This window comes from Anomaloglossus baeobatrachus, chromosome 10, assembly GCF_048569485.1.
Source record: "Anomaloglossus baeobatrachus isolate aAnoBae1 chromosome 10, aAnoBae1.hap1, whole genome shotgun sequence".
Lineage (NCBI taxonomy): Eukaryota > Metazoa > Chordata > Amphibia > Anura > Aromobatidae > Anomaloglossus > Anomaloglossus baeobatrachus.
Genome location: NC_134362.1, coordinates 150,102,856 through 150,116,230, shown reverse-complemented (window position 1 = coordinate 150,116,230; position 13,375 = coordinate 150,102,856).

Here is a 13,375-nt window from a genome sequence, read left to right as displayed (position 1 = left end):
TCGCTGCAGCCGCTCCTCCATCCGCTGCTGGACGTGCTGCTCCTCTCCATCTGTGCCACGAGTCCCTCCATCTTCAGGATCCAAACAATTCCAGACGTATTCCAGGTAGTGAATGAGCCTCCCACCTCATAATTCGGCCCTATATATACCCCTTACTACTGACAACCCCCTGACCAATTACATGGCCCCACAGCCCTTATAACTCCACCTCCCACTTTTCCCACACTTTTCTTACACCTTAACCCCTTGCTAACCCTCAGGCCTAGCATCCCTCCTCAGTAATGTTGCCCTCCCTTGAGCCCCTTCAGGGCAGGCGTCCGGGCTTTTTTTCTTCAATCTTTTTGGCAATTTTTTGTGCTTTTTCAAGTGGCTTGAAGGTGGAATCTTCCAGGAAAAAAACCATTGTGTTGACATACCCTAAGGGCTGCTTCTCACTTGCAAGTTTCTCGCAGTAGAGCAATGCGAGAAAAACTCGCATTGAAATCGGACACATGTTAGTCAATGATTCAGCTCTCATCTGCGATTTTTTTCTCAGTCCAAATCGGACCGAGAAAAAAATCGCAGCATGCTGCTTTTTTGCGAGTTTATCGCACCATTTGTCCCAATGATTTCCTATGGAAGGGGATTAAGAGTAGCATCACACACGTGCACCAGCGTTCACATTTGCGAGTGTGGCAGTAACTTCGCTCATTAGATGAATGTGACAGCACATTCCCATAGGTTAATTAAATGACACATGTGTAATAGCTTTTATCTAATTAAGATGTTGCATGAAACTAGCATCGCAATCGCAACACACACGCGAGCAAAAAGCATCGCACTTGCGTTGCACTCGCACCTAACGTGAACTAAAATCAGCCGAGTTTTTTTCAGCCCAGTCGGACCAATTTTTCTCGCATAGATGTGCTTCCACCCTAAAGGGAAAAATCCCTGCATGGTATATACCCATATAATGCCTATTTGTAATGTATGGCTAATTGTGTTTTGGGTGGAGTAGCTCTAACCCCTTCCCGACTGGCCGATTTTTCACTTTCCGTTTTTTTCTTTTCTCCATTCTTCTTCCGAGAGACGTAACTTTTTTATTTTTCAGTCAATATGGTCATGTGAGGGCTCATTGTTTGCGGAACGTGCTGTACTTTTAATTGAAACCATACGTTTTACCATATATTGTACTGGAAAAGGGCAAAAAAAAATCCAAATGCAGACAAAATTGCAAAAAAAAGTGCGATATCTCTATTGTTTTTGAGATATGTTATTCACTGTGTTCACTATAGGGTAAAACTGATGTGTGAGTGTGATGCCTCAGGTCAGTGGGAGTTCGTAGACACCAAACATGTATAGGTTTACTTTTATATAGGGGTTAAAAAAAAGATCAGAAATTTGTCAGAAAAAAGTGGCGCACATTTTACGCCATATTCCGTGACCCGTTGCGTTCTCATTTTTCTGGATCTATTGCTCAATGATGGCTTATTTTTTGCATCTTGAGTTGATGTTTTTAACAGTATTATTGCACAGATGCTACAATTTGATCGCCTATTATTGCATTTTGCGCAAAATTTGTGGCAATCAAAAAATGTAATTTTGGCGTTTGGAATTTTTTTTGCCGCTACGACGTTTACTGATCAGATTAATAATTGATTTTATATTTTGATAGATCGGGCGTTTCTGAACGCGGTGATACCAAATGTGTGTATATTTTTAATTTTTTTAACCCTTTAATGTTCCATGGGGCGGAAGGGGGGGTGATTTGAACTTTCAGGGTTTTTTTTCTTAATACCTTTTTTTTACTTTTTTTATTTTACTAGTCCCCCTAGGGGGCTATATGGATCAACAATCCGATCGCTCTGCTCTATCTGCTGATCACAGCTCTACAGCTGTAAACAGCAGATATGCTCATTTTCTGCTTCACTCAGCTCGTGGCCGAGTTAAACCGAAAGTAATTCATGTCAGCTACAGGAGTCATCACATGACCCTGTGCTACCATGACAACCACCAGAAGTCACGTAATCACGTCAAGTGACTTTCGGTGTTGGCTGGTAAGTAAATGTTTACCGCCAATGTCGTTATAATGGCGCTGTCACATATTGACAGCGCCATTTAAGGGGTTAAACGGCATGAGCAGATAACGATTCAGCTCGTGCCTGGCAGACACACATCTTAGCTGTGAAAATCAGCTGAGATGTGCGCCGATCGCTGCATGCTGCCAGAAGCAGACCGCGGGCAGTAAGACTATGACCACTAGGACGTAATATTACTGCCCGCAGTCGTTAAGGGGCTAAATTAAATATGTTGAATAGACAAGTGTCCATGGTAATCCGGAATTCTGTAGCATTTGCATCACTTTTACTTTTAAAGGGAATTTGTCACTAGGTTTTTGCCACCTAATCTGAGAGGACCATAACGTAGAGACAGTGACCCTGATTCCAGAGGTCTGTCACTTACTGGGCTTCTTAGTGTAGTTTTGATAAAATCACTGTTTAATCAGCAGTAGATTATCATTAGAGGACTACTTGGTGTGCCACCAGGTAGTCCAGCATATTCATGAGCTCTGTATAACTGCTAGATCTGCATCAGAGAACACATTGATTTTTGTCAAAATGCCAACAAACAGCTCTGTCTCTACATTATGCTGCTCTCAGATGGGGAATAAACTTCCTTGAATTAACAGTATCCAATGCATCACTCCACAACTCATGCTGCTTTGTGCAGCTCTCTACCAGTTGCAACTTTATAGAGAATCCAAAAAATTCCAAGGCACCGAAAAGCTCCTTGCCATTTACAAATCTTTATTTGTCCCAACATACCAAAGAAAAAGTGCAAAAAAAACAATTTCATGGCTTGAACAAGGCTCTGTCGGCCAAAACATTGTTTTTTGCACTTTTTCTTTGGTATGCTGGGACAAATAAAGATTTATAAATGGCGAGGAGCTTCTCGGTGCCTTGGAATTTTTTGGATTGCTCTCTGATGGGGGAGCAAAAACCTGATGACTAGTATTCAGTAAGTAGTTAACTATTCATACTCGCTATGCTGTTAGCAAGTACTGTCTGCTACTAGCATATTCATTTCGAGTAGCGGGCGCAATGTAAGTCAGTGGGAAATACTCACTAAGTAATGAGTAAACCAAAAGCCATACTATTCACTACTTGCACAAAATGTACGGCTTTCAGGTTACTCGCTCCTTAGAGAGTATTTCCCATTGACTAAAGCAGGCTTTACACACTACGACATCGCTCAAGTGATCTCGTTGGGGTCACGGAATTTGTGACGCACATCCGGTCGCTTTAGTGATGCCGTTGCGTGTGACACCTATGAGCGATTTTGCATCGTCGCACAAAACGTGCAAAATCGCTCATCGGTGACATGGGGGTATATTCTCAAATATCGTTACTGCAGCAGTAACGAAGTTGTTCCTCGTTCCTGCGGCAGCACACATCGCTCAGTGTGACACTGCAGGAACGAGGAAGCTCACCTTACTTGCCTCCTGGCCACAATGTGGAAGGAAGGAGGTGGGCGGGATTTCGTTCTGCTCATCTTCGCCCCTCCGCTTCTATTGGGCGGCGGTTCAGTGACGCCGCTGTGACGTCGCTGTGACGCTGAATGAACCGCTCCCTTAGAAAGGAGGCGGTTCGCCGGTCACAGTGACGTCGCGGAGAAGTTAAGTCCGTGTGACGGGTCCGGGCGATGTTGTGCGACATGGGCAGAGATTTGCCCATGTCGCTCAACCGATGGGGCGGGTACGCACGCTGGCGATATCGGTACCAATATCGCAGTGTGTAAAGCGGCCTTTATATTGCACCTGCTACTCGTAACAAATATGCGAGCAGCGGACAGTACTCGCTAAGAGCATAGCAAGAACAAAGAGTTAACTACTCGCTCAACACTACTGATGACAGAGTCTCTTTAAGGCACAATCATGGTTAAAGGAAATCTGTCAGTAGGATCAACCCTCCTAACTCGTCTATTTGGGCATGTAGGTCATAGATAATAGAATAAAATAATACCTTAAGATGTGTGATCTGATGGTTCAGTCTACAGAAAGCCACATTTTTCTTTCAAGATCTATGGGCAGGACATAGACCTCCTTGAGAATTTGCCTCCAGGACTTCTATTATATGAAAAGGGGTGTTACCAGTGTGAGACATGTAACTAAGGAGAGCAGACTGTCAGTCAATACATGTTTTACATTGTAACACCCCTTTTCGTATAACATAATCCCTGGTGGAAGATTCTCAAAGGAGATCTATGTCTGAAGCTTAGATTTTAACAACTAATTTACATATTAATGAATCTGTGAATTACTGTGGAATAAAAAATCAGAACTCAGATATTAAGGTATGATTTTATTCAACTTTAGATGACCTGCTTGCCTATATAGGAGGGTTTCATGGGTGGATCATATTGACAGATTCTTTTTAGTGTGAAGCTGCCGAAATTCAAATCCAGTGTCAATAGAACATTTCTTATCATGCTCAAGGGTTTTTCTACATCCCCATAGCAAAATTAATGTAGAGTGAAAAAATTACAAAACTCACCTCAATTGTCCCGCTACCGCAAGTCCTCTTTATCTATGAAGCTCCACCTAGCTTCTTCTTTCCTACGGAGCATGACACCTGGAAACATCACTTTGTGCTTCGAATTCTAGCGCCAAAATAAACCTCTGTTCTCATGATGTGCCTAACGATTTCAGAGACTAACTCGGTGCTGGATGTCCCGGTGCATAGGGAAGATGATAGATGCTGCTACAAAAAAAACAAGTTGATGGATTTGATATGCTGAAGAAAAAAAAAAAGAGGCCACATGAAGCTTCTCAGATAACGAGTAAGAAGGTAGCAGCAAAGCAGGTATTAAGAAGGGCCACGAAAAGGTAATGTTGTTCTTTGTTGTTCTGTGGGTGGCACAGAGGCTCGGTGGTTAGCACTGCAGTCTTGCAGCGCTGGGGTCTTGGGTTCAAATCCGACAAAGGACAACATCTGCAAGGAGTGTTTTTCCTGCATTTGAGTGGATTTCCTCCGGGTTCTCCAGTTTCCCCCACACTCCAAAGACCACCGGGGGGGGTCACTCAGAAATCCCCCGCGCTGGCTACCAGTACGTCACAATCGGGGGGTAACAAGTGGGGGTCACCCCTCCTTTATACCTCCCGACCGACAGACAGAGCACGTGACGCGCTCTCTAGCGCCCCTCCTATAGTCAGGCCAATTATGGAATTGCCCGACCATAAGCAAGGAGGCCGCTATACTACTTATGCTGATTATTGAAGGGTCCCCGGTGAGAGTAAGGTATATATTCCCCCGACCTCCGCGGGCGGAATATATAAAATCTCCCCGAATCTCACTGGCCTCCCCCCAATAATCCTTGGCACAATTCGCTGCCACCAACCGATTTACGGTAACTATTAGCCGAACACACAGACGTGGGATTCAAGATCGAGATAACAGAACAGCCCAAGATTAATTATATAATTTAATCAGCCTAAAGCACACTAGAACTACAATATATACAATAGGGAATCTACAGAATATACATATGTCAGAGTACAGTTACAATCAAAGCATGGGTTACAAACAGGCATACACAGTTCCAGCAGTTACCTTGTTGCGTCTGGCCACAGGGGGGCGCTGTAGACCAGGTTTCCAGGAACTCCCTCACAGGTCTTTCCCAACCAGGCCCCCGAGCAGAAGAACACTGGAAAATGGCCGAAGTAGGGTTATCAACCTGGGCAATCCAGGTCCCCTCCTACCTTAGTGACCTCACAGGGAAGCACTGCTCCACCCCTGGCTGGAGTTATGGACAAAATCCACAACATGGAATATGGCCATAACTTGGCCTGGGAGCGTCGTAGGCGGACGCCAATGCTCTCATTGTGACAGTTATGAATTTAGCTACAGAACGAGGGGACTCATGACCTGTCTGCCAGTTCCCCATTGGCTGATATCACGCCTGGGGCATTTCCCAATGTCCTGCTCCCATAAAAAGGGGGTGCCGGCATCGTCCACATGCGGAGACACCATTTTTATGGTTGCCATATTTATCGGAAATATGGCTTGCGAGATATGAACCATTTTTTACTGGAGTCGTTCTGTCTGGCTATTTCCATAGCCTTGCTAATGAGATAGCAGCTCCTACTACAGGGTGACGGCAGGGAGTCATCCTGTGTCCATTGTCCCTAAGCCACCTAATTTCCATATCACAGGACATGGCCATGGGATTTGTTGCTAAACCAGTTGTGTGAAGGAAAGGGGGGGTGACACCAGGAGAGGGCTTCCTGACATACTTGAATATCATGATTTATCGTCATATCTCCGGATTTACCTCACACCTCCCCCCTTTTGAGGGCGCTAGGGGGCAGCACCCTCCGGTGTTCCCCCGTGCGCCCGTCCGCGATCTCTCCTTGTCGGGACAGCCCGTCTGCGTTACCGTGGTCACGGCCCCTTTTGTGGCGAATGGTGAAGTTGTATTGCTGGAGCGCAAGGCTCCATCGCAACAATCACCCATTCGTCCCAGAGACGGTGTGCAACCAGCTGAGGGGATTGTGGTCCGTCTCCACGATGAAGTGGCGCCCGTATAGATAGGGTTGCAGACGCTGCAGGGCCCACACTATGGCCAGGCACTCCTTCTCCATCGTGGAATAGGCAACTTCCCTTGGTAACAGCTTCCTGCTCAGGTACAAGACTGGGTGCTCTTGGCTCGCAGAGTCCACCTGGCTGAGCACCGCACCGAGGCCGAAGTCACTGGCGTCGGTCTGTACTACAAACGGCCGCGTGAAGTCGGCTGCCTGTAGCACGGGCGGGCTGGACAGGGCGTCCTTTAGGGCCCGGAAGGCTGTCTCGCAGTCCATTGTCCAATCGACTGCAGAGGGCAGCTTCTTCTTGGTGAGGTCCGTCAAGGGCTTTGCCAGGCTACTATAGCATGGAACAAACCTCCTATAGTACCCAGCGGTCCCCAAGAAGGACATCACCTGCTTCTTGGTCCTGGGGGTGGGCCAGGATGCGATGGCCTCCACTTTCTCAGGCTCGGGCTTCAGTGTTCTCCCGCCTACCCGGTGACCGAGGTACTGGACCTCGCTCATGGCCAGCTGACACTTTCCCGGCTTGATGGTCAAACCTGCCCGGTGGATCCGCCTGAGCACCTGTGCTAGATGCTCTAGGTGGTCCTCCCAGGTGGGACTGAAGACGGCAATGTCATCCAGGTACGCGGCCGCGTACCCTTCAAGTCCCTTGAGCAGGGTGTTGACCATCCGCTGGAAAGTGGCAGGGGCATTCCTCATCCCGAATGGCATCACCGTGGACTCGTACAGTCCAAATGGGGTAATAAAGGCAGAGCGTTCCCTGGCCTTGCGAGTCAGGGGGATCTGCCAATATCCCCGGCTCAGATCCATGATGGTCAGGTACTGAGCCCCGGCCAACTGATCGAGCAGGTCATCGATGCGTGGCATTGGGTACGCATCGGCGACCGTGACAGCATTGAGCCCCCTGTAGTCCACGCAGAACCGAGTGGTTCGGTCCTTCTTAGGGACGAGGACTACAGGCGAGGCCCAAGCGCTGTTGGATGCCTGGATCACCCCCAGCTTCAGCATCTCGTCAATCTCCTGGCGCATGTGTTGCTGCACCTCCAGGGAGACCCGATATGCTGAACGCCGGATCGGGGGATGATCCCCAGTGTCCACGTGATGGACAGCCAAGTCAGTCCTTCCGGGCTGGTTGGTAAACAACCCCCGGAAGGGGTGTAGGGTGGCCCACAGCTGGGACCGTTGGTCCTCCAAGAGCTGGTGGCCAACCTCCACATCCTCAATGGACCCGCCTGCCCTAACCTGGGCTAGCATATCCAAGAGGGTTTCCGCTTCTCCCTCCTCGGGCAGGTTGCACACGGGGAGCGCACATGCCTCCCGCTCATGATGTGCCTTCATCATGTTCACATGGAAGGGCTTCCGCCTTCCACGGGCAGGGTCCAGGGTGACCAGGTACGTTACAGGGTTGAGCTGCTGGTACACGAGGTATGGGCCTTCCCAGGCTGCCTGAAGCTTGTCCTGTGGTACGGGGACCAGTACCCACACCTTTTGACCCACTTGGTAGGTCCTCTCACAAGCATTCTGGTCGTACCAACGCTTCTGATCGGCCTGGGCTTGAGCCATATTGTCGTGTACCAGTTGCGTCAAGGCCTGCATTTTGTCCAGGAAGCGCATGACATACTCGATAACCGACACTCCAGGGGTGGCCAAATCCCCTTCCCAAGCCTCTTTCACCAGAGCCAGGGGGCCCCGCACACGTCGCCCGTACAGGAGCTCAAACGGTGAGAATCCTGTTGAGGCCTGTGGAACCTCCCGGTAAGCAAATAACAGGTGTGGGAGATACCGCTCCCAGTCACGCCCATGGGAGTCGACCAACATCTTAAGCATCTGCTTTAAGGTGCCATTGAACCGCTCGCACAGGCCATTAGTCTGTGGATGGTACGGGCTGGCCACCAGATGTCGCACCTGGACTTGCTTACAGAGGGCCTCCATCAGCTGGGACATGAATTGGGTCCCCCGGTCAGTGAGCATTTCCTGGGGAAAACCCACTCGGGAGAAAATCTCCAGCAATGCGGTGGCCACCTTGTCAGCCCGAATGGACGACAAGGCCACTGCTTCTGGGTACCGGGTGGCATAGTCCACTACCGTCAGTATGAAGCGTTTCCCGGAGCTGCTGGGGATGGCCAGCGGGCCGACCAGATCCACAGCCACCCTCCTGAAAGGCTCATCGATGATTGGCAGAGATACTAGTGGGGCTTTGGGGTGTGGCCCCGCCTTCCCCACTCTCTGACAGGTTTCACACGAACGGCAGTAGGCAGCCACATCGGCCCCCATTTTTGGCCAGTAGAAATGCTGGTTTAACCTGGCCTTGGTCTTAGCGATCCCTAGGTGTCCGGCCATCGGAATCTCATGTGCGATCCGCAACAACTCCGTCCGGAACGGATAGGGTACCACCAACTGTCGGTCCCTGGGCCACGCCTCCGGTGAACCCTGCTGGACCGTGGCCCGGTACAGCCGTCCTTGGTCCCAGACCACTCGCTCCGGGTCCGAGTCCGAGGGAGGCTGTGCCGCCTGCTCCTTAAGAGCTTTCAGGCTGTCGTCAGCTTCTAACGCTGCCTGAAACCCCTGACTAGATGTGGCCAGAATCGACGAGACTGTCACATCTTCGGTCAGTACCCCGGGACCTGTGTCCTGGCCTCCGCCTGACTCGGCTGCCACTTGGTCAGAAGGGGAAGAGCTATCGGACCTCCGGGAGGCCCCTTGGCTTCCAGCACTCCCACTGCGGGTGACAGCGGCCACAGCCGCTGCGACCGTGGGTCGTGCCTGCTCCTCCTCCGTTCCTGACCAAGTCGCCGGTTCAGGCAGACCTACCTGGCTTCCTGACACCCCGGTTGTGGGGGAACCATGCACCGAGATCTTACCTGGGAGCACTTCCGCTCCTGGACCGGCCCCAATCTCACCTGCCTGTTCCCCTCCTGCAGCAACAGAACCCCGCTGTGAAATCTCTGGGGACCCCACATTTGCTGTCGTAGCCCCCACCCCACACACTGGTCCTCCCCCTGCAGCACCCTGCTCTCTGCTTATCCCTGCAGAGGGCAACAGATCCCAGCTCACAGGCTGGTTACTTGTAGAGGCATTGTCACACCTTTCTCTGACCCCCTCCCCTGTCACAGCTGCAGCTGAGTGTGTGTCTATGGTGTCTATGCAAGCAGAAATATCAGAGTTCACTCCCTCCTCCCTTACATCATTCATAGATAACACATTAACATTGTCCGGAGGCATGTCAGTACGGGCTGAAGGTTCAGCCCTTGGTTGGGGCCCAAACTGGGAGGTTATCTGCCCCAAATCTGTCCCAAGTAGCACGTTTGCAGGGATCCGATCAGTTACCCCCACCTCCCTCACCCCCCGCCCTGCGCCCCAGTCCACATAAATGTCAGCAACAGGCAGCGCCGGGTCAGTGCCTCCAATCCCGGAGACAGCGAGGGTTTTTCCAGGGATCAAGTCTTGGGGGGACACCATCTCAGGCCGCACCAGAGTCACCTCCGAGGCGCTGTCTCGCAGTCCTATGGTCACAGACCGGCCGACGGTGACAGGTTGGAAGCTGTCCAGGGACCTACCACCACCCCCACCCACACAATACACCTTGGGCGGCCCTTGGGACGGGGACGGAGCCGGGGCCTTGGGACGCTGAGGGCACATGGCCTTGAAGTGTCCAGGTAGGTTGCACTGGTGGCACCGTCTTGGTTCTGCCACGGGCCTGGAGAGGGGAGTTGAGGGGGACACCCCCTGCAGTCTAGGGGCAGGTGGGGCAGTCGCAGAATTCATCTTACCCCCTCTCCAGGTGCTGCTGGTGGCCGCTCTCCTGGCCTCAGGGGCCCGGTTGTTGGTGTAGTCATCGGCAAGGGCAGCTGTAGCCGTGGACCCCTTTGGCTTCTGGTCTCGGATGAACTGGCGGAGATCCTCAGGGCAGTTCCACAAGAGTTGCTCCGTGATGAACAAGTCCAGGATCTCCGGTCCGGTGGAAAGCTGCAGGCCTTGGGTCCAGTGGTCGGCAGCTCGGGCAAGTGCCCGCCGGTGGTCAGCCCAGGAGTCCTTTGGTCCCTTCTGTAGGCTCCGGAACTTCTTGCGGTAGGACTCTGGAGTGAGGTTGTACTGTTGGATCAGGGCCCGCTTGATGGTGTCGTAGCCCTGATCTGCCTCAGCAGGCAAGTCCCCAAGGACATCCAGGGCCTTACCCCTTAAACGGGGGGTCAGGTATTTGGCCCACTGGTCCTTGTCCAGATGGTGCTGCAAGCAAGTCCGTTCAAAAGCAGTCAAGAAAGAGTCCAAGTCTCCATCCTTCTCCAGCACTGGGAAGTCCTCAACACGGACCTTTGGAAGTTTGGTGTCTCGAAGGTCACATGTGGCTGATGAGGGCCGGAGCTGAGCTAGCTGCAGCTGGTAGTCACGGTCTGCCTGTCGCTCTCGCTCTTCACGCGCTGCCTGCCGCTCTCGCTCCGCAGCCTCACGCTCTGCGTGCCGCTCTGCCCTGCGCTCTGCCAGGAGTTCCTTGTAGCCCTTCTGGTCTCCAGCCTGGAGAAGGGCCATAGCCATTTGAAGAAGGCTATCCGAGCCTCCCAGGCTCGGTGGAATGGCACGTGGTGATCTGCGGCACGCTGCGGAGCCTGGTGATTCACTGTCCCTTTCAGAGCGGAGGGCTGGCATCTGGCTCGTTGAGGAACCTTGGGTGAGCTCCTCCTCATCTTGTCCAGCAGTGCCAGGTTGCGCAATGTCCTCGGCAGAACGGTTTTCTGGCGTCGAGCTCCTGGAGGACTCGTGGGCAACCTCCTCATTGCTGTCCACAGCACCGTCCTCCCTCTCTTCGGCTCCTGCTTTAGCATTGGCCAGTTGCCTAGCTCTGCTCCTGGTGCCATCAGCCATTCTTGCAGACTTTTGGTCACTGACACAGAACTGACACCTGATGCCTCCACACACCTTACAGTATCTGCACTCTGACACTCTAGTGTTGAGCTAGTCTGAAGACCCCAGCAGCCACAGCTGCTGCAGGCAGTCTTTAGTGTCTGGGAGTATGGGTCTCACACTCACACACACTATTATCTCGATCCCACCGCTATGCCACCAATATGTCACAAACCACCGGGGGGGGTCACTCAGAAATCCCCCGCGCTGGCTACCAGTACGTCACAATCGGGGGGTAACAAGTGGCGGTCACCCCTCCTTTATACCTCCCGACCGACAGACAGAGCACGTGACGCGCTCTCTAGCGCCCCTCTTATAGTCAGGCCAATTATGGAATTGCCCGACCATAAGCAAGGAGGCCGCTATACTACTTATGCCGATTATTGAAGGGTCCCCGGTGAGAGTAAGGTATATATTCCCCCGACCTCCGCGGGCGGAATATATAAAATCTCCCCGAATCTCACTGGCATCCCCCCAATAATCCTTGGCACAATTCGCTGCCACCAACCGATTTACGGTAACTATTAGCCGAACACACAGACGTGGGATTCAAGATCGAGATAACAGAACAGCCCAAGATTAATTATATAATTTAATCAGCCTAAAGCACACTAGAACTACAATATATACAATAGGGAATCTACAGAATATACATATGTCAGAGTACAGTTACAATCAAAGCATGGGTTACAAACAGGCATACACAGTTCCAGCAGTTACCTTGTTGCGTCTGGCCACAGGGGGGCGCTGTAGACCAGGTTTCCAGGAACTCCCTCACAGGTCTTTCCCAACCAGGCCCCCGAGCAGAAGAACACTGGAAAATGGCCGAAGTAGGGTTATCAACCTGGGCAATCCAGGTCCCCTCCTACCTTAGTGACCTCACAGGGAAGCACTGCTCCACCCCTGGCTGGAGTTATGGACAAAATCCACAACATGGAATATGGCCATAACTTGGCCTGGGAGCGTCGTAGGCGGACGCCAATGCTCTCATTGTGACAGTTATGAATTTAGCTACAGAACGAGGGGACTCATGACCTGTCTGCCAGTTCCCCATTGGCTGATATCACGCCTGGGGCATTTCCCAATGTCCTGCTCCCATAAAAAGGGGGTGCCGGCATCGTCCACATGCGGAGACACCATTTTTATGGTTGCCATATTTATCGGAAATATGGCTTGCGAGATATGAACCATTTTTTACTGGAGTCGTTCTGTCTGGCTATTTCCATAGCCTTGCTAATGAGATAGCAGCTCCTACTACAGGGTGACGGCAGGGAGTCATCCTGTGTCCATTGTCCCTAAGCCACCTAATTTCCATATCACAGGACATGGCCATGGGATTTGTTGCTAAACCAGTTGTGTGAAGGAAAGGGGGGGTGACACCAGGAGAGGGCTTCCTGACATACTTGAATATCATGATTTATCGTCATATCTCCGGATTTACCTCACACATATTGATATGGAATTTAGATTGTGAGCCTCAATGGGAACAGTGTTGCCAATGTATGTGAAGCACTATGGAATTAATGGCATTATATAAGTGAATAAATATTATTATTATTATTATTATTTTGAATAATAATAATAATAATAATAATTATTATTATTTTATTTAACCTCTTTCCAGCCCTCAAAATCTAGTAGATTGGCTTCAGCTGGCAACCATTTCACTGTATTGGCACAAAACAAAATTTACCAAAATTAAGATTCCCCTGAAACCATGAATTTTTGGTAATTTTAATTACATTTGATTTATTGAAAAGTAATTAATTCATCTTTATGTGTATTTTTTTTTCAAAAATTAAATTATACTTTTTTTTCTTTATAAGCTTTGATTTAACTCATTGCAAATATTTCAAAAAACTGACCTGCACATCCTACAAGTGTGTATAGGTGCCAGCTGAAAAAACCTAG